Below are 23117 nucleotides of genomic sequence, written 5' to 3' on the forward strand. Positions count from 1 at the left end.
AATTGACATACAGCACTGACCAAGGTGTATTATGACATAATGATGTGATTTGCATATATTATGAAATGATTACCATATTAAGGTTAATGAAACTTCATCACTTCATCCAGATACAAAATTAAAGAAAGAGGGAAAAAAAGTATTTTCTTTTGTGATGAGAACTCTTAGAATTTACTATCTTAACTTTCAGATGTAATCTATAGCAGTCTTCATTATATTTGTCATGCTGTACATGACAACCCTACAACTTATTTATCTTATAAAGTTTTAACAGAAAAAGGTACCCAATGATACCTTTGGATAAAGTACAGTAAAGAAGTCTTTATTCAAGGGGGCCATCAAGATGGATGTAGGGACCACTGCAATGGGGTCTGCTGGGAGAAGAAAGTTTGGGCTTAACTCTGAATATAGCATGTCTCAGTGGGAATTATAGCCAAGGAGTAGGATGAGGTCAGGAGATGGAAGATTACTAAGAGGAAACACTAGGGATAAGTTGGAATTTGGGCTAAACTGACCTAATGTGATTCTTACTGATGGTAGAAAAGACTAATCAGACATCACTTGGGGGCTGATGGAGCATGAGGAATTGAATAAAAAATTGACGGTGATCAGGAAATGAGGGTGGGGATTTTGATTAAGCTGACTCAGCAGGATTCTTGCTGAAATGGAACAATGCAGAGATGAAAACAGAAGTCCAAAAGGCAGGACTGGTTGTAAAAGTGTTCAGAGGAGCTGAGTAAAGTTTGATTAGTGACAGTCTTTGTCACAGACCACATAGTTGGTTCTATAGGAAGAATACCCGGTCATGTGCATAAATTTCCTAAAGACTAGGGTGACCACATGCTCATACAGGTGAGCTTCCAGCTGATATTTCTCAATGAATCAACAAATACTAATTTTGGAGACAATTTTCCATATGCCTCTCTCCCATTTTGGAATAAACTCCCTTTTCTTTATCTTAAAAAGACATTTGTACAGAAACACCCTTGAACCATGAGTTAATTTCCCACCAGTGCAGAGGGATTTGCATGCTGTCCAGTTACATAAAGGCATCTCCCTTTGGAGTTCAGGCAGTTTTGCTGACAGTGCTTTATATAAAAAGCAGGGTTCCCTATACTTGGTGTTCCTCAGCTATAATGCCAACTCACTGCCTGTGCAACATCTACCTGCGCATCTCAGGCATTGCCCAAATGAGATGCGGGATAAAGAAAATTGGCACAGATAAGTTGGCTAAGCTGCTGCCTGTGCCTTTTGTCTCTGACTTAGGAGTCCTGTTCTACTGTCAACATCCATCAAGCTCACAAGCTAATTTGATAGCTTACACATAGGGTGAAATATCACAAAATTAACATTTATTGACAAATAATAAGGAAAGGAAGAGAAGGAATGAAATATTTTGAAAGAAGAAATAAAAAAGTAGTTGTGATTTTTTTCTAGGCTTTTATAACAGATATTTATTTTAAAATAATAATCTTTTCTTAAAAAGATTCTAAGAATTCTTAGAATGGCTTCTCAGAGTGAAAATATTAATTAAAATGTAGTTTTTACCACTCAGACCTAGTCTCTGTATTAACTACACACCATAAAATCTAAACATATGAGATATTTTTGTTCATTAAATGCAATTGCAAACATATAAGAATTGCTTATTGTTTTTCACTTTTTTATTTGAAATATTTTTCCTTTATTCACTTTCTCGGGCATGAATTTAAATCACAGCCAAACAATGGAAAATTCAGTCCTGATACTTTCACTTTACCAGTGATTCAAAATGTAAAATAAGCCACTATCCTTATTCAGGTAGAGCTGGAAGCAGTCAGATTAAGTAAGAATTCACTTTTCAGTCAACATGAGAACTATTCGATCTATTTTTTTTTTCTGCCTTGCAAAGATGATAAGATTCAATTTATTTGTAAATCTCTTCATATGTAACCAAATTTTTTTTAATAAAAATAGTTAGAAAAAAGTCAAGCAAAGCAGTTCAGGTTTGATCTAAGAAAGAAAACCAAAAAAAAAAAAAAGAAAACCAGCTCTGACCTTTATACCTAAAGCAAATAGAACACAGCGGCTTATAAAGGAAAGGAGGCAGGAGGGTCAAAATAAATTTAAATTAGATGTTGTTTCATTAACTCTTGATTGTTTTTCAAAATAATTACATTTTTGGAAACATAACTGACTATGTGATACCTTATTTTTTTTCTGGTTCAAGCCTCCCTTGTCCCACTCCCAAATTAGATGATTTAAGAAATGTTGACACATGGTTAGTAGTAACAAGAGATTATCATTACCAGTGGGTGTTAGTAACAGTTCAGTTGCAAATAACAGAATCCACTCAAGTGAAGTACCTACTTCAGGCAAACTAACTAAACAAAATAGTAATAAAAATTATTATTTCATTTTGAGTGATAGATGGTAGTTTACAACATGAATAGAAAGGGAGGACTAGGTGAATATGAAGAGGACTTCTAGCTCCCAAATCACACATCCATTGCTGTGGTTCAAACAGCTGCCTACACTGCCTCAAGGAAGGGTGACTACAAAACCATGCTTCTTCAGTTATTATCCACGGTGGCTGAATCAACACCTCTCACCTTGCTTTTCTCTTTATTCACTTCAGTTTCTAGCTCAAAGATAACTAAAGATGTTTGAGTAAACAGAATATGAATCACCCTAGACCACTCATCACAGGACACTGTACTTTAAAATTTTCCAGCCTCTAAAGTCCAATAAGCCAGACGGGTAGGAGACAAGAAAAAAATGTTTCGAACATACTATGCCAGATTATTTTTCTGCCAATGTATTTGTGGAGAGTGAAACAGTATAGACAATCTCCATTCTCATTTCATAGCTGTAGAGAGAGAACCAGGTTTGATTAACCTCCTGTTATAGTGGAAAGTGATATAATCTCCAACACCATTAAAATAAACCTGGAAAAGGTGGCTGAGAAGCTATTGTTTTAAAAACAAGTATGTAGCTGTTTAGCAAGTGGCACTTTAAGGATTGATGCTTATTGTTTAGTAACACTGAGACAACTTTTAGCCATATAATTCCACATGGAATGGAAGGTTATTTTATTTAACTGGTTTCAACCAGATTGTGTCTTTTACATTTGCACTGAAAGGGCAGCCTTCGGAGGGTCCCTTATTGTAACAGTAGCATGCTCTTCACTTTCTTGAGTGTTTTATGATTATAGTAAGGAAGTAAGGAATTTTCTGTGTAATTTCACATTTAGCTTTAAAAGTATGGAAAAATATTTTTTTTTAAGTTTTCATCAACTTATTTGCTTATAATGGTCATGTGGCCTTTCCTCACATTGAGGGATACTTTTGTGAGGCATTGACTGATTTATCCCATTTATACAGAGTTTACTCTTCCTTTTTCTGACTTTCTATGGGGTAACATTCCTAAGGTTGGTGACCATAAGGAAGCTTTACCCAGTTCACAGGACTATGTTGCATAACATTTCCAGAGAAAACAAAAGAAAGAGAAATTTGCAAAATCCCAAGTTGAAACCACTTATAAAAGACACAAAGAAAGGGAACTGAAAATGATATTGCTTAATAAAACAAAAACTATCAGAAGTTTTAATTTTTAGCCAGTTTTGTTTATGCTTTATTTCAATTTTTATTACTAAAGTTTTTATTCAATAGGATAGCTTAAGAGTCTCTCTTGCACAAGGAAGGCATTAAAAAAAACAGGATAAGTTTTAAAATACTCTCTCTCATCCTCTCTAATATCTGCCTCTGTACATCCTGAATTTTAGGATACAGGGATGTTTTGTTTATTATTTATTTAATACAGTGAAACGTGAAAGTGAAGTCATTCAGTCATGTCTGACTCTTTGCGACCCTATGGACTGTAGGCTCCTCTCTCCATGGGATTCTCTAGGCAAGAATACTGGAGTGGGTTGCCACTTCCTTTTCCATTTAATACAGTACCTGACCATAAAGTGGAAAATGCAACAACTGGCAATATCGTTGTTTCAAATAGCAACCCACTCCAGTGTTACTGCCTGGAGAATCCCATGGGCCAAAGAACCTGGGGGTCTACAGACCACAGAGTTGGAGTCAGACATGACTGAAGTGACCTCACACACACACCATTGTCTCATACCTCAAAGTTTTTAAATGTTAGTAAAATGCATATTGCAATGGATACCATTCTGTAACATCATGACAGGATTTTAATTTTAAACCAAACAAAATTTTATGTCTCTAAATACTTTTAAAATATGCTGCCATATGGTACATAGATATGGTGGCACTGCTGCTATTTTATACAATTCTGTCATCTTCTCTAATAGTATGAGTGATTTCTAGCTTATCAAATAGCTTTCCAGAGTAAATACTATATTTCCAAGCCTCCCTTGAAACAATTTGTGGTCAACTCTCTCATTTCCAGCTAATGAAACCATAGCAAATTCCAATGAAGAGGGCGTCCTTCTTTATTTTATTCCTCTGTTTAGAAAGCAGATGTGGGTGTGATTGCTATCAAAAGAGTAGTTGACCATCAAGAGAGAAGTAACCCAAATTTCTGATGACTTCACAGAACACAGAAATCATAACAACCCAGAAATTTCTGTCAGAGAAGAATTAACTTCTATCTTGTTTAAACAAAACAAAACTATTATTTGGGGAATACATCATTTCAACATGTATTTTCGTTAATAAATGAAATGGTTATTTTCTCAACTGGACCAATTAAAATGTAACATAAGCAACTCTTCATACTATGCAGTCATTTATTATCAAACTAAAGACAAATACACAAAAATAGTTAATCTAGTAAGAGATCATCATCATGTATGCACCTGACCTGTTGCATTTAATTAAACACTATAAAAATTTATATATAGGCTAAGAGATTCTATAATTTCTTTCGACAACCAATTTTAATATATCAAAGGCAGTATTATATTGAACAAACACATACGTCTTATTAACACAAATGTATTACAGAAAAAAATGGAATTTGTATCTGACTCTAAGTTTAGTTGCTGCTGGTGGTGGTTAAGTTGCTAAGCTGTGTCTAAATCTTTTGTGAATCCATGGACTGTAGCCCCCCAGGCTCCTCTGTCCATGGGATTTCCCAGGCAAGAATACTGGAGTGGGTTGCCATTTCCTTCTCCAAAGGATCTTCCCAACCCAGGAATCGAACATGAGTCTCTCATCACAGGCAGAATCTTTACCACTGAACCACCAGGGTAACCTCAAAAAACTAGCTGGCAACATTGGTCCTATCATAACTTTGTAGTATACTAAACCTTCTTTGAAATCTTTTTTTATTAATAGTATCCCCACACCCTTTTTCTCCCCCAGATTGAGTTGCTTTCCCTCTCCATTATGCTAACTGTACAAGGGGACTGAGGCTTCCCAGATGACTCAGTGGTAAAGAATCCTCCTACCAAAGCAGGAGACACAAGAGACACAGGTACAATCCCTGGGGCAGGAATCCCCTGGATAAGGAAATGGCAACCCGCTTCAGAATTCTCGCCTGGAGAATTCCATGGACAGAGGAGCCTGGCGACCTGCACAGTCCAAGGAGTTGCAAGAGTCAGATGTAGCTGAGCACCCACACACACACACACACACATGTTGAGAGGCCTACAGATGCTAGAATACTAAAATATGTACCCAGGCAGTACTGTGACATCTCAGAAGCAGTACTAAACTGAAATTATAAATCTACATAAGTATATATGCTATATGTTTAATATGTCTATATAAATATAATATATGTACTGTCATTCTAGTTTTTACTCTGTCACGAGTTAGCTGTGTCCTTAAGTATATCAGTTACTATTTTTGAGCAGTAGTATGTATTCTAAAAAGTTATTATCTTCATAATCCTCCCTCAGCTTTACAGTTATTTTTATATTATTATTTTATAGTATGTTAATATAATTTATTTATTTAAAAAGGAATCTACATGAAGCCAGAAAAATATAAAAACGCTCATTATTTTGTGGAGCTATGCTGACATCCTTTGGTAAGGTTTTGGTTGATTCCAATTTAATGTCGAGATAAATAAATAGAGAGATGAACAGTTAGATGGTTAAGTAAACAGAACCACCCAAATGTACTATCTGTCCTCCTCCCCCCACGTTTGGGCATGACACTCAAGTTTCTGAGAAAAAAAGTTGAAAAAAAAAAAAAAAGAACAAGAAGAAAGAAGATGATGTCAAGCCCCAATTCTAAATATTTTAATAGCGTTAGTTGCATATTTACATCATGAATAAAATATTCTATCTATAAAATCAAAAGGCAAAGCAGGTAAGATTAAGATTAAGCAGACAAGACTAGCTCACGAACATCCCCAAACGACGAGCAAGGTATGTTCTCCTATGACCATAAGCGATAAAAACATAAGGTATTTGGAGAATCAAGGAAGAGAAAGTTCACTGAAAGCAAAAATAAATAATAATTCAAACCGCAACCAAAAATCACTCTGGTAACGATTCAGAGCTGGTTGCAATTTGACTTGGCACTCGCTTTATGGATTTCGGCGATCTGGAGTTAAGGATGGTGCAGGAATATATATGTCAGATGAAGAAGTATCTATTAAAAAAGAATTGCAAGAAGCAGTCCCGTTCTTGAGATTGCATTAGGGGCACAGCCGGATTAGATCGGGCTGATTACCTTAGCCTTGAAACAGAGAGTCTTTCTGCCCTGCGGGGGAGGGGACGCCTTTCATCCGAAGCCCTCCTCTCGGATGCGCCCTCCCCTCGTATTCACTTGCAAATCGCTGTGTGCGAGCAAAAGCCAGCACTTCCCCAGTCTCTAACCTTCCCATGGCGAGTGCTGCAGCTCTATCAGCAGAACCTTTCTCTCCGAGTGAGGAAGGGCTTTTCCCCCCTCCTTCCTTTCCTTTTCTTTTTTCCCCCTCCCTTAATCAGAAGCGCTGAATGAAAGCCAATCAGAGAGAACTCGCCCCCCCGCTTTCTTCGGTTCCCTGCCGTCCAGAGTTAAAAGTGATGCTGAGAGAAAGCTTGAGTTAGGTTGAAGTAGAATCAGTGATAGGAAATAACAGCCGAAAACAAACAAAAAGGGGATATAGTGACAATTTCTCCAGGGTTATTCTGGCTGGAACCAACTTCCGTTATCCAGAAGCTGATAAAAAAAAGGTAGGAAGACTTCATCTCTTTCTCTCTCTCTCTTTTTTTTCTAACTCCCTTAAGGTCTCTTCTTTTCTCTCCCTAGGGGAAAATGTTTGTTTTTCAGTTGTATTCAGCAATTATTTTCAAATAATTATCTTTAATATGTAAAAAAAAAATATTAAGCATAAGACTATATATTGTATTCTAGAAACCCCTGCTTTGAATAGCTGAAGAGGTAATGTGAAACTGGATAAATTACATATTATGCTCAACAGTGGGTCATGTTGTTAGAGTTTGTGAATTCATTCACTCTGATCAAATGCTAAAAATATATTATGGAGGGTAATTTGTTATGCTCATGCTTGTTCATCTTAATGTTAAAAATCCCTTGAAGAGAAGATTGTTGCTTTGAACTCTATCATCGAACATTACTTTGCATTCCATATGAATGGATCCCCTCTGCACTTATTTATAGTCATAGTTCATTGTAGGTTCAATATAAGGAGAAATGACAGGCAGAAGACAGATTCCTTGAACCTGTCAATCGTCACTAAGCATCTACATAAATAAGAAAGATTGGCATTTATCAGAAATAGAATAGGCATAATTCCTAGATTCGCATTTTGTGTCTGAGTCAGAAGTATGAGAGAGGAAAGATGAAGAGGGGAGATGAAATGCATGTAGTCAGCAGTTGCAGCATTTATTGTCTCTGCTGCAATAAAATCCATATTTTATGTGTTGTTAAATTAATGCAGGACATTGCAAGACTAAATGCATGTCCCCAACAAGTAACTATTGATGGCACTGTAAGTATGGGCAAAAGCAGTAGTCTGAAAGTGTTTTCATGCCAATGCAATAAAAACCTACCATCTCCATATCATTAAAAAGAGAAGTCTACAGGTGCAAAGACAAACATCAATTTAAAATTGACCTCTCATCTTTTGCTTCCAAAAATCAGCTCTATTTCCTGTAATTGTGGTTCTTCATTCCAGTAAAAGCTTCTATTATCCGAAACTGCACATGTCTTACTCTCAGCTGTTTGGAAATGCATGTTTTCTTTTCTTTTTTTCTGTTGCTGTTGTTTTCTTGAAGGATCTCTATTAGAAATAGTCTGTCCCTCTGATGCTGACAACTGGTAAACCTCAATGTATATGTTAGTAGACTTTCTCCCTCTGCAGCATCTTCCTCTGGGTCCTCCTTTAAAATGTAACTACAAGAGCTTCTCTGTGGTGAATAACACTTGGCAAGAGTGTGCTCATTTTTTAGGTCTGGTATGGTGAGGATTTTTAATTAGTAGAACTTTCATGAAAACATTATGTCACTGACAAGAGCTCTAGATTCATTTTTAGTTAAAGTGATGAAGAAAATAGGAAGAGGGCTGTATCACAGAGAAAGAGGTAAATGACAAGTTGTATAGCTAATCTTCTTGCCCCCTCCCTACAGCATAGTAAAGGTGGCACGTTTGTATTCAATGTGTAATGCATAAGGAAATAGTGATTGACTGGGGGTGGGGGTGGGCTGTGGAGCAAAGGCATTGGAGAGTGCTCCAATCTAAGCAGAGTGTGTTTGTGGCTTAGAGACACAACAAATACAGATCCATTCTGATCATGAAAACATAAAGAAATGCTTCTTTCATTTGCTTTCACTTAAAAAAATTTTTTAAATGTGTTTTTAAAGTATGAGTCAATGTCTGCTTTCATTAAATCAGATACTTTGGTTTCAAATACTTGCTGCTAACAAATTGACTTCCCTGGTGAATGCGTATGCCTTTTCTGACTCCAATCAAAGAATAGAATTCCATACACTTAGATGCCTGAAAAGGGGGGAAAAAGAGAGAGAGAGAAACCCCAGGGACTTAGGAAAGGAGCACATAATCTGTATGGCATCCACATATGTATGTGTATGTGTGAGGTCAGTGGTCAAATTGCTTGATTCCTGATTAATACTTCAGGTGATAGACCTAGATGTTTATAAAACCTAGCTGTTTATTGATAAGAATGGTACTATGCAGGTATCAAATTTAGTATTATACTGTTATATTTTCACCTACACTGATTTTCTAAAAGAAAAAAGGATAGAAAATTGACTTTCTATCTAGAGAGATATACATTACTGGCAAAATATTAAGAAAGTTAGTGTTTTGGAAAGAGGCTTTTTTTTTCTGTTGGAAGAAAGAGAGTGTTTGAGACTGAAAAGGTTAATTCCAGCTGTGTGAACTCTGTTCAGAGTCTAGAATGCATTTTTGATCTTCACTTAATATCACATGTAAACAAATGACTGAGGCAAACTGTGTATTATCTGGGGAATTCTGGGCATATGACTTCTTTCGTATGTTTCTTAACCTACTTTGCAGCAAGTGATAAGCCGGTGCTCCTGGAATATGTCATTTTTATACCAAATCATTCCGCTAGGCTGCAGCACAGGAACAGCATTCGCCCTAATGATGCTGAATCAGCAGCGAAGTGAACCATATTTTTAAGTGTTATTATTGGTAATAGCGTTGCATAGTAAGCAATTAATACAAAGCAGGGCTGTAAAACCAACTATCTCTAGTTTAGCTCTTGAGTTTCGAAAGCATTGTCCATAATTTAGTCTTTTTTCTGCCATGCAAATTACATTCTAATACTGTTGCCACGTTAAGAAGTACTCGTAAAATACTGAAACAACAAAGTATTAAGTAGAGAAATATACAACTTATTTATGCCAATCATAAGTTATTGTATGCAGCTATTTGGTCTCCAGGTTCCAAGTCTATTTTTGCAAACTCTACTTTTGATTAACCCAAAATCGTTATCTGGAATAGGGCTTCAGAAAAGTGACTTCACTCACCATATTATGTTTAACAGTTGTGTCTGAAATAGCCTGAAGTTAAAACCCAAATAACAAGAAAGGTACCCTTATTCTAGTTAGGCTTATACCGAGCAATGGTAGTGGAGATTAGGTCTTGTATTAAGTGTGTGGTCCCTGTTATGAATATTTTGAAAAAAAAAAAAAATCGGAGTCCAAAGAATAGCTTGTGAATTCATAATTGAGAAATGAAAGTTAGCATAAAAATAATGTTCCTTTTCTTGGCAGTGAGTTCATAAAGAAAATTTTATTTTTATAATTGCAATAACCTAAAATAGGCAGATAGAAAAAGAAAAAAAAAAAAGAGTCCTGAATTTAAGCATTTTAAAGTCTGCCTTTTTCTTCCCCCTAATTAAAGCATCAGAATTATGTCTACAGAATAGTGGTATAACAGCCCATGCTTTTACATCTAATAATATTCAACACTCAAAATTACAGATTTTTTATCACACATCTGAATGAAAAAATTTCAATCAACAAGGAGCGTCTGTTTTCTTAGATAACAGTATCAGCTCGGGGTCACCTCTTTCCTCTTCTATTCTTATCCTTCAGCAGCTTCACCTCACTTGATGTTTCAGTATGAGACCTCAAGCCTTTTTATAATCCAGTTGTGCTGTCTTTCATAAGGGTATCTAAAACCAATGAGGCCATTTTTGCCTTTGCCATACCTTCTTTGTCCAACTAACTCAAGAGGCAGACATTGTAAGAAAATCACATCTATCGCTTTAAAAGATATATATTTCTGGGAATGCATTATTTTAATGTCATATTAGCATTGATTGGTTAAAATAATGTTTCAGCATAACTTTTGCTTAACTCTTTATTATCAATGCAACTTCTCGCCAAAAAAGTAACTTGATTTTTTTTTTAAAGAATAAAACTGCTTTGTTTTCACCAAAGTCTTTTTACTTTTATCCTATGTCTCTCTTGCCATAGATTTTCTCTATATCACTAAGAGACATTTGTTAAATATTACCATACTGGTGATGGATTTAAAGTAAGGGAAAGCTGAGAACTGAATAAGAATGAGTGAAATAGCATTACATTTTATGATACAAAGTGTAACATTCCTTGAGAATAATGACTGTGGCAGGCTGAAGTGCCTTCATATAGCAGTCCCTTATAATAGAGGGAATATGTCCTTAGAGAGTTTGTCAGTAGCAGTATAAGCACTTCGTCAAACCATGTGATCTCAATGTTAACCACCCCCTGCTTTTGTAGTTTTAGGAAGCAGCCTTGATACTACATACTCTATGATGCAGAAATATGAAGTTTAACTACACTTTCAGTTTCAGGACAGGATTAAGCAATAGGCTATCTAGGAAAATATAACAACATTGCTTCACAACAGGAAATTCACTATTAAAGGATGTGTCAAAGCATTTCAGAGCCCTACTGATCTCTCTTCTCCATTCCCGCCCCATCACCTCCTCCTCCCTCTCCCATTTCTTCTCCCTTCCTGCCTTCTCCTCTTCCTCAGTTTATGACAATTACAAACATCTTTGAATGAATTTTCTCTTGAGCTTTTTTTTTAATATATTATCCTATTGGAAATACGATTTCTGTAAATCTTGTGATTTTTATGGCCAGTATTCTATCATCTGCCACATTATACATTGGATTTATTATATTATCCTTTGCATTATACCATAAAGTATATGACAATTCAGTTGACTAGAGCGTGTCCTTTCGAATGAAAGCAATTTTTATAAACATTACAGCACCTAGGCATTTAAGGAATTGAAATTGGCACCAATGTAGTTTACTGCAGTAGCCACAAAGTATGGGAATTCAACATTTATTAATGAAATGACTTCTCCAATGTATCAGAATGTGGAATGCATAGGCATGAGTTATTATACTCAGTGCATCAGTTATTGATTGGGAATCTTTGTTGATTTACTGGAACAGAGGATATTGAAACAATTTGAAAGAGACTTGATTTTAAACGTAGATTAAACATCAATTGCATGTTTTCAGAAAGCAGTCTTTCATTAGATATGTTGGTTCTTCTTTGTTGCAAAAAACAGATACTACCAGGGTGTAATGTAAAAATGTAAACTGATTTAAAAATGAGGAAATGTCTATTCTAGATATTGTAAAGAATTATCATTGTTCCTACTTCTTTCCAGTTGAAAGTCTGGGAAACAAAAACCATAACAATAATCAAGGTCTTCCCTGGTAGCTCAGCTGGTAAAGAATCAGCCTGCAATTCAGGAGACCCCAGTTCGATTTCTGGGTCGGGAAGATCTGCTGGAGAAGGGATAGACTACCCACTCCAGTATTCTTGGGCTTCCCTGGGCTCAGCTGGTAAAGAATCCTCCTGTAATGCAGGAGACCTGGATTTGATCCCTGAGTTGGGAAGATACCCTGGAGAAGAGAATGGCTACCCACTCCAGTATTCTGGCCTGGAGAATTCCATGGACCAGTCCATGGGGTTGCAAAGAGTTGGACACAACTGAGCAACTGATCAAGTTAAGCAGATCATGTAGTGGATTTAAATAATCAGTAAACTGAATAAAGTGTTTTGACTTGGGTTATCCTAGTAATTCTCTGCTGTGTTCACATGGTATTTATAAACACAAGAATTGAAGTTAAATTTTGGCATAGTTATTTGAGTAGATCAAAGGCTATCAATGTATTTGCCGAGGCTATTGAGTGCATTTTTGCATAATGCTAGTATCATAAGTTTAAAAAATGTGACTGATTCCCCTCTTTTTTGTGACTCAACTCCTAATAAAATCAGGTTAAGTCAACTCCATTTGATATCCATCGTAACTTCTGGGATTTTTAAAAGGAAATGTAAAGAATGTTTCCATAACTCTTGGATCAGACTTCAAATTTAGATGAAGTACCATAGTGTGTCTTGATAATTTGACTTCTTAGCACCAGGTTGAAATTAATAGCTTCATATATAGATTGACTTGAGAGCATTTGAACTACCTGAGGGACTTAATGGTTTTGTGTATACCAAGTAAATCTGTGTGCTGCACAGTGGCATTTGGCTCTTTACGGCACCATGGACTGTAGCCCACCAGGCTCCTTTGTCCGTGTGATTTTCCAGGCAAGAATACTGGAGTGGGTTGCCATTTCCTTCTCCAAATCTGAGTGTATAGTATGTTAATTAATTATTTTATTTACAATATTTGCTTTGAATAGACCAGAGTTTAAGATTTATGATCTCAAACTTGCTGGTTTCAATCTATTACTAATAAAATAGAGACTATGAATTGCATATTCTTTTCATACTAACAATGATATTTATTTGCTTTAGCAGTGACACAAGGAAAAGGTACCATTGGGATAAAATCAGGTGTATATCAACTTACTTCATCAAATTGAGTACGCAGTGACTCTTAGCCTAGTCAACTATAATATTTTGTTTTACTTCTTTCTGAAACATTCTAAATTGGAGGTTGTTCCTGTTCTGTAGCCTTGGTGCCAGAGTGACTTTTTAATGTGTAGTCTCAGAGAGTGAAAACCAGAAAGGTGCACGTTTATTCTGTCTGCATCTAGCTTCCTAAATTTGAATAAAATCCTTTCCCAGTGAATAAGTTCCTATGGAAAGTCTTTATTGCTTTATCCACTCCCTTCAACAAGGCTTCAGTTAGTCTTTTGGAGATTTGTTGAAAATTGAATGCCAGCTCCAGGCAAATATTAATACTTAGAAGTTCCCTTTTCTATTTCCTTTTTTTCCCTTTTATTTATTTTTTTCCTGATTGAGTGAAGAATGGAGATTTTCTGTAGAATTTCTATATTTTAACCTACTGATCAAGTTTTTGGATAGATGCATTTTAAAGAGAACTATGTTTTTCTAAGATTCTCTTATGCCTTTTAAAATATGCTCTAATTTTTCAATGTTTACTAACTAGATAGTTCTACATAAGATATAAGTATTCACTTTTAATACTAAAAAAAATTACTTACTAGGGACATGAAATGTCCCTACTATCTAAGTTAAGAAACATGATTTCTTGGCTAGACTTATAGTTGGATGTCCTTCATAATTGAGTATCTGAACAAAGTAGGTTAAAAAAAAAATGTTTTCTTTTTTAAGACAAAACTATGTCAGTGTTAGGTATATGACCTCTCCTGGACAGCCAGTCTAGTGGGGATGTGAAGTTAGAGAAATGGCAACCCCTACCTTGACTTCAGAGCAAAGACATTAATTCACCATTTTATAGGTAGAGCTTGGATCCAACCAGTTTCTAGGTAGATTCAAGATGAAAAAAGTGTGACTGATAAAAGCCTAATCTCCTCTAGAAGCAAACTGAAGCACACACATAAACCACTGTCCCCCCCAAAAAAATTCTCAAGAGAAATGTTCAATTGTTAATAGTATTAACAAACTAAATTATTATAGTGAAATATTCACAATCATTAGTTTAACTGTGTTTTGATTTTAAGCTATCATATATACTTAAAATATGACTTTCTTGTACATGTATAACATTTTCTTTTGCCTTTTACTTAATAAATTTAAATGATCTCCTGGGTATCTAAACAATCATTTGCTCAATCTTTTTCTTAGCTTCTAAGTAACTGTATTCATTTTGCGGGAAGTTCTATCAGCCATTCCCTTAGTGCCACAACCAGAGGCTAAATCTAATATAAATTTTGTGCCTGAGAAAAAGAGGTTTTAATGTGAGATGTTCACAATAAATATCATATGATTTATAATAGAAATATCAGTATTTATGTTCTCAATGTGTCAATTATCGTGGAAAAGTAGTAAATTAGCAGAATGTCATTGGGCAGTTAGCTATTCCTCCACCTAACACAGATTCTTTAGTTTTTATTTTCTTTAATGCAAACTACCTAATAAACTTCTCAGTGTCTTATTTAATTAATTATTTCATTTTTCTATTCACTATTCTTTAAGTGCCTACCATGAGCCAGACTGTGCCAGCAGCCAGAGATACAAGATTGAAGAGAGAGAAAGATAAAACAAAACCTTTTTTTGCAGTGAGGTGGGCTGTGCTGATGGTTCAGATGGTAAAGACTCCATCTGCAATGCTAGGAGACCTGAGTTTGATCCCTGGGTAGGGAAGATCCCCTGGAAGAGGGCATCTCAATCCACTCCAGTATTCTTACATGGAGAATCCCAGGGACAGAGGAGCCTCACAGGGTACAGTCCATGGGGTCGTAAAGAGTCAGACGTGACCAAGTGACTGACACTTTCACTTTCATTGAATAATTCCTCACATTATTTGGTATTATATTCTAGCTTTGATTAATATAAGAATGATGAATATCAGTTACTTTTTAGATGATAATGTGAGGCTCTAATCTAATTTACTTTGTTAAGCCATATTATTGTATTCAAGGCCACATGATATCATTCAGGAAACTATCAAAATGAGTAAGTAGATTAGTCCAAGATACATTTTTGAGGTTTGACAGAAAACAGCAAAATTCTGTAAAGCAATTATCCTTCAATAAAAAATGAATTAATTAAAAAAAAAAGATGCATTTTTGTATAGCTTCAGGTTCAGTCAGTGGAGGCCCGAGGGTGGGTTCTGAGTTGGAGCTTCAGTTAGGGGCAGCCATGGTGGTTGGTGATCCATGTTTGAGCTTTATGTGTACAATAGCCAATTGTCCTCTTGAAGCAAGGCCTCAAATTTGAGACTAACATTACAATCCCAAACAAGAAGCCTAAATGAAAAGCTAGCATATCTGAAAACCAGGTAAATCCTCAAATTATATTACTAAAAATTCTTAGGAACAAAAGTTTCCATACCCCCTACAAGCAATTAAAATATTCACTACTTAGAAGCCACTGAGTTTCAAAGTTGGTCACTCTGTCAAAAAGTTTGTTCCATATAATATTGTTTAATAGAGAACACAATCATACGGCTATATGCCAGAAGCACTGAGATTGCTTTTCTTAATAAATATAGTAACACTTACCTAAATATACTCACAAGAACTTTTGATGGATAAAAACATGAAAGGTGGTACCCAGCTGGGTTCAAATCCTGTGTCACTTACCCTATATTTAATATTCCTGGTAGTTTTTCAGCTGTGAAGTGGGGTTAATAATTGAACTTCTGTGATAGTACAGTTGCCATGATGGTAAGAAACAATAGCTCTAAAGTACTAACAATTCCTGTCACACAATATGTGTTCTAGTGCTATGTATTATTATTACTATTATTCTATTGGCATTATTATGACTTATTTGTAAATTTGTGACCTATGCTTTTTCATTATGTTTTATTTTAACTACAGCATGCGATGCAACTTGTATTTAACATGTATCATGTAATGACAATTTTGTGTTTATGTTGAGGTGAAAGCTACATAGCGTTTTAAGTCTGATTTTATCACTAATTCTACCGCCAATATCATAAATTCCTCATTCCAGATTTTTTGTTTGTTTATTAAATGGGAATTTGAACCATATAATTTCCAAGGACACAGTTTATCTATTGTTCCAACTGGAAAGGGCTAATACACTCTATTATTGAAACTGGAAAGGACTCAATATATTACTGTTAAAATGCTGTCATTCCCTAATGATTGTGAAAGTGTCGAGAGAGCATAACCTGAAAACTTAAGCTACTACATTCTCAGAATCACATTCAGTTAACTGCGTGAACTAGGGAATTAATGGATACAAGTTTTGAAAATTATGTGAAGGACCTAAACAGGGGACAGAGGAGGGAGAAAACATTAGAAAGATGGACACTAAGTGTTGTGAGTTCCATAAGCCACATAAACTCACTCAGGTGAAACATGAACCATTTCTGAATATACTGCAGTAACGGTTCCTTTCACAGATTCTCCTTCTTGAGGTCAGAGTAATGAAAATTAGAACGAGAATGATGAACAGAGGCAGTGCATTGCAGAAATAATCCCATTAAAGTTTTTATACCTATAAATCTCAAGAATAGTTCTACAGTCTGTATTACAAGCTGAAAGGTCAGTGGGTCAGAAAGTCTACATAACAAGCTGAAAAACTAGGTTCAAGAAACCTTGTGATAGAGACAGAATCTGCTGCAAAATGTGAAAATTTTAACAGATTTTACTTATATAATTCATTTTTAAAATTCTTCACATTAAAGGACATAGGAAAATCAATTAAGAAATAACTTTTTTGGGCCTTTTTGTGATTGTATATAATATGGCTATTAAAAGGTCTCTGGAATTACATAAAGAAATCAGGATGTTAAGATTACAAAATATACACACTGTGAGTCCATAAGTTCCTCTCTCTTTAAAAGTTCATTTTAAAAATCAAGAATTACAGCACATTTTTAATTTTATTTTTTATTTTTATTTTTTATTCAGTTTTATTTATAATTCAAGATTAATAATGTTTACTTTAGAAATTAACATATTTAAAGAATAAACTTAGCACTTTAATCCACCCACATGTAAAGGTTAGGTGAGTCATAATAGAGACTATTAAACCTAGCCAACAAATACAATTTTGTGAACAAAGTAAAGATAATTCTCATTTTTTATCTTAGCTATATATTTAAATTTATTACATATTTGTTTACTATTTAATCAAAGTCACAGTCTTCATATCATCTTCTTTAATGCTGTGGTCACTTAATAATTTTTTTGTCATGGCTTCACTATAAATTTGACTAAATGATTTAACTTCATGGCTGATTGATTAGAATGGCTAATTTAAAATATTCTATTAATAAGATATACTTTATTTTACTTGATTTTCTAAAGGCATGCACGTTAGACCCAAGGGCTAAACATGAGGCATTATTTTCCTTTAGTTGTAAAATTCTTTATGCAAGAGAAAAAGTTTATTAACTTGTATATTTATTTCTTTTTACTTAGTTGGGAATCAAGTGAGAATACAAGTGTGCAAAACTATAGCAGAAATTAATTTAAAACCTAAGAAATGAAATGTCATACACATATATAGACTAAATCGTTTCCTTTCAAAATCCATCAGATTCTTCAAGGTTTTCAGCCATTTGATGTGTTCTGAAAGACTGCATTTGAAAATAATATAAATTCTACCTCAAAACTTAATCAAAATGTTGAAATGCATTTATGTTTCTGAAGTATTGACCCATTTTTAGGGTAAATTGCTGCTTATTGTTTCTGGTAAAATTCTATTCGCCTTATAAGAGGTAAAACATACTTAGGTGTTTGGAGCCACCTTGTGGCTGTCTCATAGTATATTAGGCAATGTTCCCTCCAGATTCTCTCCAACTGAAGGTTGCACTTGGGAGCATTGAAATCAACATTGTGGTCTTATATTAAGGGCTTTACAGTAGCATTACAAGTGGTTCTTATTTAGGCTGATGCAACTTCATATTTACATATCTACATGGATTACAAAAATATTGTTTTTCAAAAGTCTAACCAAAATATTTTAACCAAGCCTTTTGAGGCAATATATAATTTTTAAACTAAAATATATTTTTACTGTGCAGCTGCAAGTTGACTCTAATGACTCCTTACACATTTCACATTCTCAAAGCAAAATTCCTTCTAGCATCCTTTGGTGTGCAACACAAAGAAACCAGGGGCTGTGTTATTGTGATTTTTGCATTTTGTAAAATGTAAATGTAAATATTCAGCCTGCATGAGAAGCATGGGACTGCTGCCAGTAACCCCTAGTCATTGAATGTGTTTTTCAGGGGGCTCACCGGAAATTCAGAGGGACAAATTGTTAGCTCTCATTTTACGTAAATTTATAATTTGTACAGTGCAATGTACATATTCGCCAAATGTATCTTTTTCTAGGGTTTTTTGTAACCTAACACAGGAGAGCAGGGCCCATGGTTAGTGCTTCTCTTATAATTTTACAAGGAAATGTCTGAATTTAGAAATAAAACAATACTATTATTTGCTTGAAATTCAGAATAGTCACTTTTAGAGTTAAATCCAGAACTTTCTTTGATTTCTTACATGGTCTTACTCTTCACTATCTAATTTATTATCTGAGGGTAAAAATTAAAAAAAAAAAAAATTGATCACCCATAGCAGTAGATGAGCAGAAGTTCTCTAATTTATTGCTAAATCTATAGCTGTTTCGCCCTCTCTCTCCCTCCCTTTCTTTCTATCTCTCTGTCTAGACATACGTGGTTACCACTGTAAACTATTACCATTCATCATCATCATCATTAAAACCTCGATAAGACTTCAGTTCCAAGACTGAACAAAAAAGAGCCTAGTCACGTTTACAGGCTCCAGTGTGAACAGCTCCTGAATTGCCTCTTTTTGGGGGCACTGGGATGATTAACTGATTAACTTTAAATGGATGGAGATTAATGGAAACTGAAGACAAATTGATAAAAGAGCAAAAATCTTGTGAAGATTATCTGTATTTTCTGCATTAAAGCCATGAGTTGTCCATCTTTATAAAGGAAATCATTTTCTCTATTTTGAACATGCTAAACTGCCTCTTAATGTAAAACAAGTGGTCAGAGCACATCATTTCTCATGCAAAGCCCAACAGTCTAACTGAAAGCAAAGATTACTTTGATTCCCATTAAACCACGTTCCCTCTGTCAACAAAGAGAAGAGATATTGCTGTTGATTTGCTTTATTCTCAAAAGACTGATAGGGTTTTCATTCTATGCAATGGTTCACACTGTGTAATTTAAAAATATTAATATATAAAGTATATATTTTAATTCAAAAGGGAGACAGAAATTGAAATGGATGTATTTAAGAGATTAGAAATGTTTAAAGTTTAGAAAAAATCCTGTGATGATGTCATATTCATTCACATTTGATTTCTAGGTTGGGAGGATTCCCTGGAGGAGGAAATGACAACTCACTCCAGTATTCTTGCCTGTAAAATCCCATGGACAGAGGAGTCTGGTCGGCTACAGTCCACGGGGTCGCAAAGAATCCGACGTGACTTAGCGACTGAGCACAGTTATTACTTATGGCTAAGTCTTTTTTGCAAAATAAATAGTAAATGGATAATCATAGATATCAAAAGAAACACATAGAACTCTTTCCTCTGTTGAGTAAGAATTAATCCAAGACACTTTAACCACATTTCTAAATTCCTTCTCAATTTTAGTCTAAAACATAGCATATCTATTTACCCGAGATAATTTAGCCTCAAGTGATAAGAGAGATTTCCATAATTAACCATCATCCTGAGATGATTTTTAAACCTCTTAAAATTTTCTTCACTGTCCTAGAGCTAAAAATTCATTGTCAATGATCTTGTGTCCTCCACCCCCAAATATATTTATTTGACAAATCTTTCTAATTCTAACCATATAACAAATATAAAATTGGTGTTTTTAAAATTTCAACTCAATACTATAGGAGAGGTTAAAATTACATCTTTCCTTCACAATTCAACCATATTTTAGATTTCTTAATACATATTCCAAGGTTTGCTAGGAACTTTGAGAAACAGTTGTAAATCATATGATCCCTTCCTCAATGAGATGAAAATATTGTAGGAAAGAGCAACATTCAAAGGTTAATATGTTGTAAATTGCTCAACTGTAAAGAATTCATCTGCAATGCAGGAGACACAGGAGAGACAGATTCAATCCTTGGGTCAGGAAGATCTCCTGGAAGAGAAAATGTCAACCCACTCCAGTATTCTTGCCTGGAGATTTCCATGGACAGAGGAGCCTGGTGGACTGTAAATTAGTGTTTTGCTTGTAGGATGGGTGAAATTTTAGGGGAATGTGGACAGGGGAACATGGAAATTTAATCCTGGGGTAGACTTGAAAGGTGAAATTATTTCATTGCTTATTAAGAGATGAAATTAATGAAACAAGAAACATAACTTTCTGTGTATGCAAAGAACTCTTAACTGTTGTTCTCTTTTTCCTGTCTGAAAGTGAAAGTATCAGTTGCTCAGTTGTGTCCAACTCTTTGCAACCCCATGGACTGTAGACCACCAGGCTCCTCTGTCCATGGAATTTTCCAGGCAAGATTACTGGAGTGGGTAGCCATTCCCAGCTCCAGGGATTTTCCTAAAATATATTTTTCTTAATTTATTTTTCATATACTTGTTAATTCAATAATACTTATCAATTTTCCATTGTGGAGAAGGAAGCATGTTTACAACCAAGATGTGATGGAAAATAAGTCATATTCAAACTTTTTAACTTCTTTCTTCTGGTGTTTTGCAGGAGAAACAATCAAAACAGAAGTTACAGTATAGCCTGGTACTGACAAGGAATACTGTCAGCGCAGGGCACTGTGACATTAAAGATGTGGGCATATGCCATTGTTTGAGTGCAAGAAAGGGCTCCTTCAGGGATGAGATTAAAGCTAAGCCCTTAGAGCTGTGACATTCTGTGTATGTGATCACTAGCTCAAAAATTCTCCTGCACAAGTTCATTTTGAAAGATACTGTTACCTAGTGGTAAATTGTTCTCACTCCAGAGTTGGGCAGATCTATGTAGAGTATTCTGTCCTACTTGAGAATCTTGGCCAAGATATTTAATCTAGCCTCAGTTTCCTTATCTGAAAGATGGGATAAAGTGGCTACTTCTTAAACCTGCTGAAAGTATTAAATGTAACTATACTTATGAAGCACTTAGTAGAATTGACAAAGAAAAAGAAAAGACAACCTATGGAATGAGAGAAACTGTTTGCAAATGATGTGACTGTCAAGGGATTAATCTCCAAAATATACAAAAGCTCATACAACTCAGTATCAAAACAACAACAACAAAACCCAATCAAAAAAAAAAAGGACAGAAGATCTACATAGACATTTCTTCAAAGAAGACATATAGATTGCCAAAAGACATATAGATTGCACATGAAAAGATGCTCAACATACTAATTAGAGGAATGGCCACATATATTTTTAAATTTTTGCTGAATGATTTGAATGTGCACACCAGAAAAGTAATTGCAGCTAGAAATTGCTATGCTGTTTTTTATGTCTGAATCCATGCACTAATTATAAAATCAATTTTTAGAAAGAAGTTTTCATAAATACATTTAAAATATATTCTTGAAGACAGGTGCATTAAAGGGGACATTACTCATTTTGAAATATGCGGATTCTTATTTCATTCCTTTTTGATTCGTTTTATAGTCACTTATTGGAGAAGGAAATGGCAACCCATTCCGGTATTCTTGCATAGAGAATCCTGTGTCCAGAGGAACCTGGTGGGCTGTTGTCCATAGGGTCGCATAGAGTCAGACATGACTGAAGTGACTTAGCAGCAGCAGCAGCATAGTCACTTATTGGTTTAAGCATATATGTACAGAATTTTGTGTTATACACTGAAATGAATATAATAGACTAAGTAAAAAGCATTGTTATTGATAAACAAAATAGCATGGGCTATGAAATCTAACTAAGCATTAAAATGACTCTAAACCAGTCAGTATTAGGATTCATTAGTAGAAGTCAGAAAGCTGAAGTAATGGGGGAGAGGAAATTGTTACTTGACCTTGGCTTGGAAGATGTATAGAGTGTGTGTGAAGGGCAGGCATTATAGAACTTATGCCTCTGTGAGCAGTGGTAGGAACAAACATGGGGTATGGTTGGTCACTGAAGAACCAAAGTGGGTCTATGCTGAAGAACTATATTTGTGGAGAAACTTATATATTGGGTTAAGCAGTTTACATATGATTTAAAAGCTCATTAAAAGACCCTTTTAAAAGTTCATTTCAAAAGATATTCTTTTACCATTAGCTCAACCTTATTCATTGGGATGAATAAGATTAAAAAAAATTCAACCATTATTCTTAGCATTTTATATGCCTCAAATGGTGGGGTTGATATGCATCCAAATGTCTCAGAGTCAACCAAAAACTGTTGTCTCCTCAAGGAAAGCCGATGTGAGAGCGCCAGTGTAATTGTGCTGATAATACCGTATCTGATTCTGCCTGTTCTCCATCCCTAACAATTTTTTCATAGTGCTCAGTTGCTCAATCATGTCTGACTCTTTGCAAACCCAAAGACTGTGGCCTGCCAGGCTCCTCTGTCCATGGAATTTTCTAGGCAAGAATACTGGAGTGGGTTACCATTTCTTCCTCCAGGGGATCTCCCCAACCCAAGGATCATACTCACATCTCCTGAATTGGCAGGCAGAATCTTTACTACTGAGCTAATTTTCTCATTATGTGCTCTCAAATACATATATGCTGTGAGTTATCATTTGATGTCTGCTACTGTCCTCCACTTCGTATAGAGTTCCTCAAGGGTGATTGCTCTCTAACATTTTCTCCTACTGATAAAAATGTAATT

At 35.1% G+C, this 23117-nt stretch overlaps 1 protein-coding gene across 1 annotated transcript in view; it reads left to right on the forward strand.

Moving 5' to 3' along the window:
• The first annotated feature begins 6986 nt into the window (after positions 1-6986).
• CDH10 (cadherin 10) overlaps positions 6987-23117 on the forward strand; it is a 185071-nt gene continuing 168940 nt past the window's right edge. Inside the window, exon 1 of the mRNA XM_061129639.1 lies at positions 6987-7123. The gene's annotated coding sequence lies outside the window, so the exon portion shown is untranslated. The remainder of the gene's footprint in view (positions 7124-23117) is intronic.

This window comes from Dama dama, chromosome 25 (genome assembly GCF_033118175.1).
Source record: "Dama dama isolate Ldn47 chromosome 25, ASM3311817v1, whole genome shotgun sequence".
NCBI classification, from domain to species: Eukaryota; Metazoa; Chordata; class Mammalia; order Artiodactyla; family Cervidae; genus Dama; species Dama dama.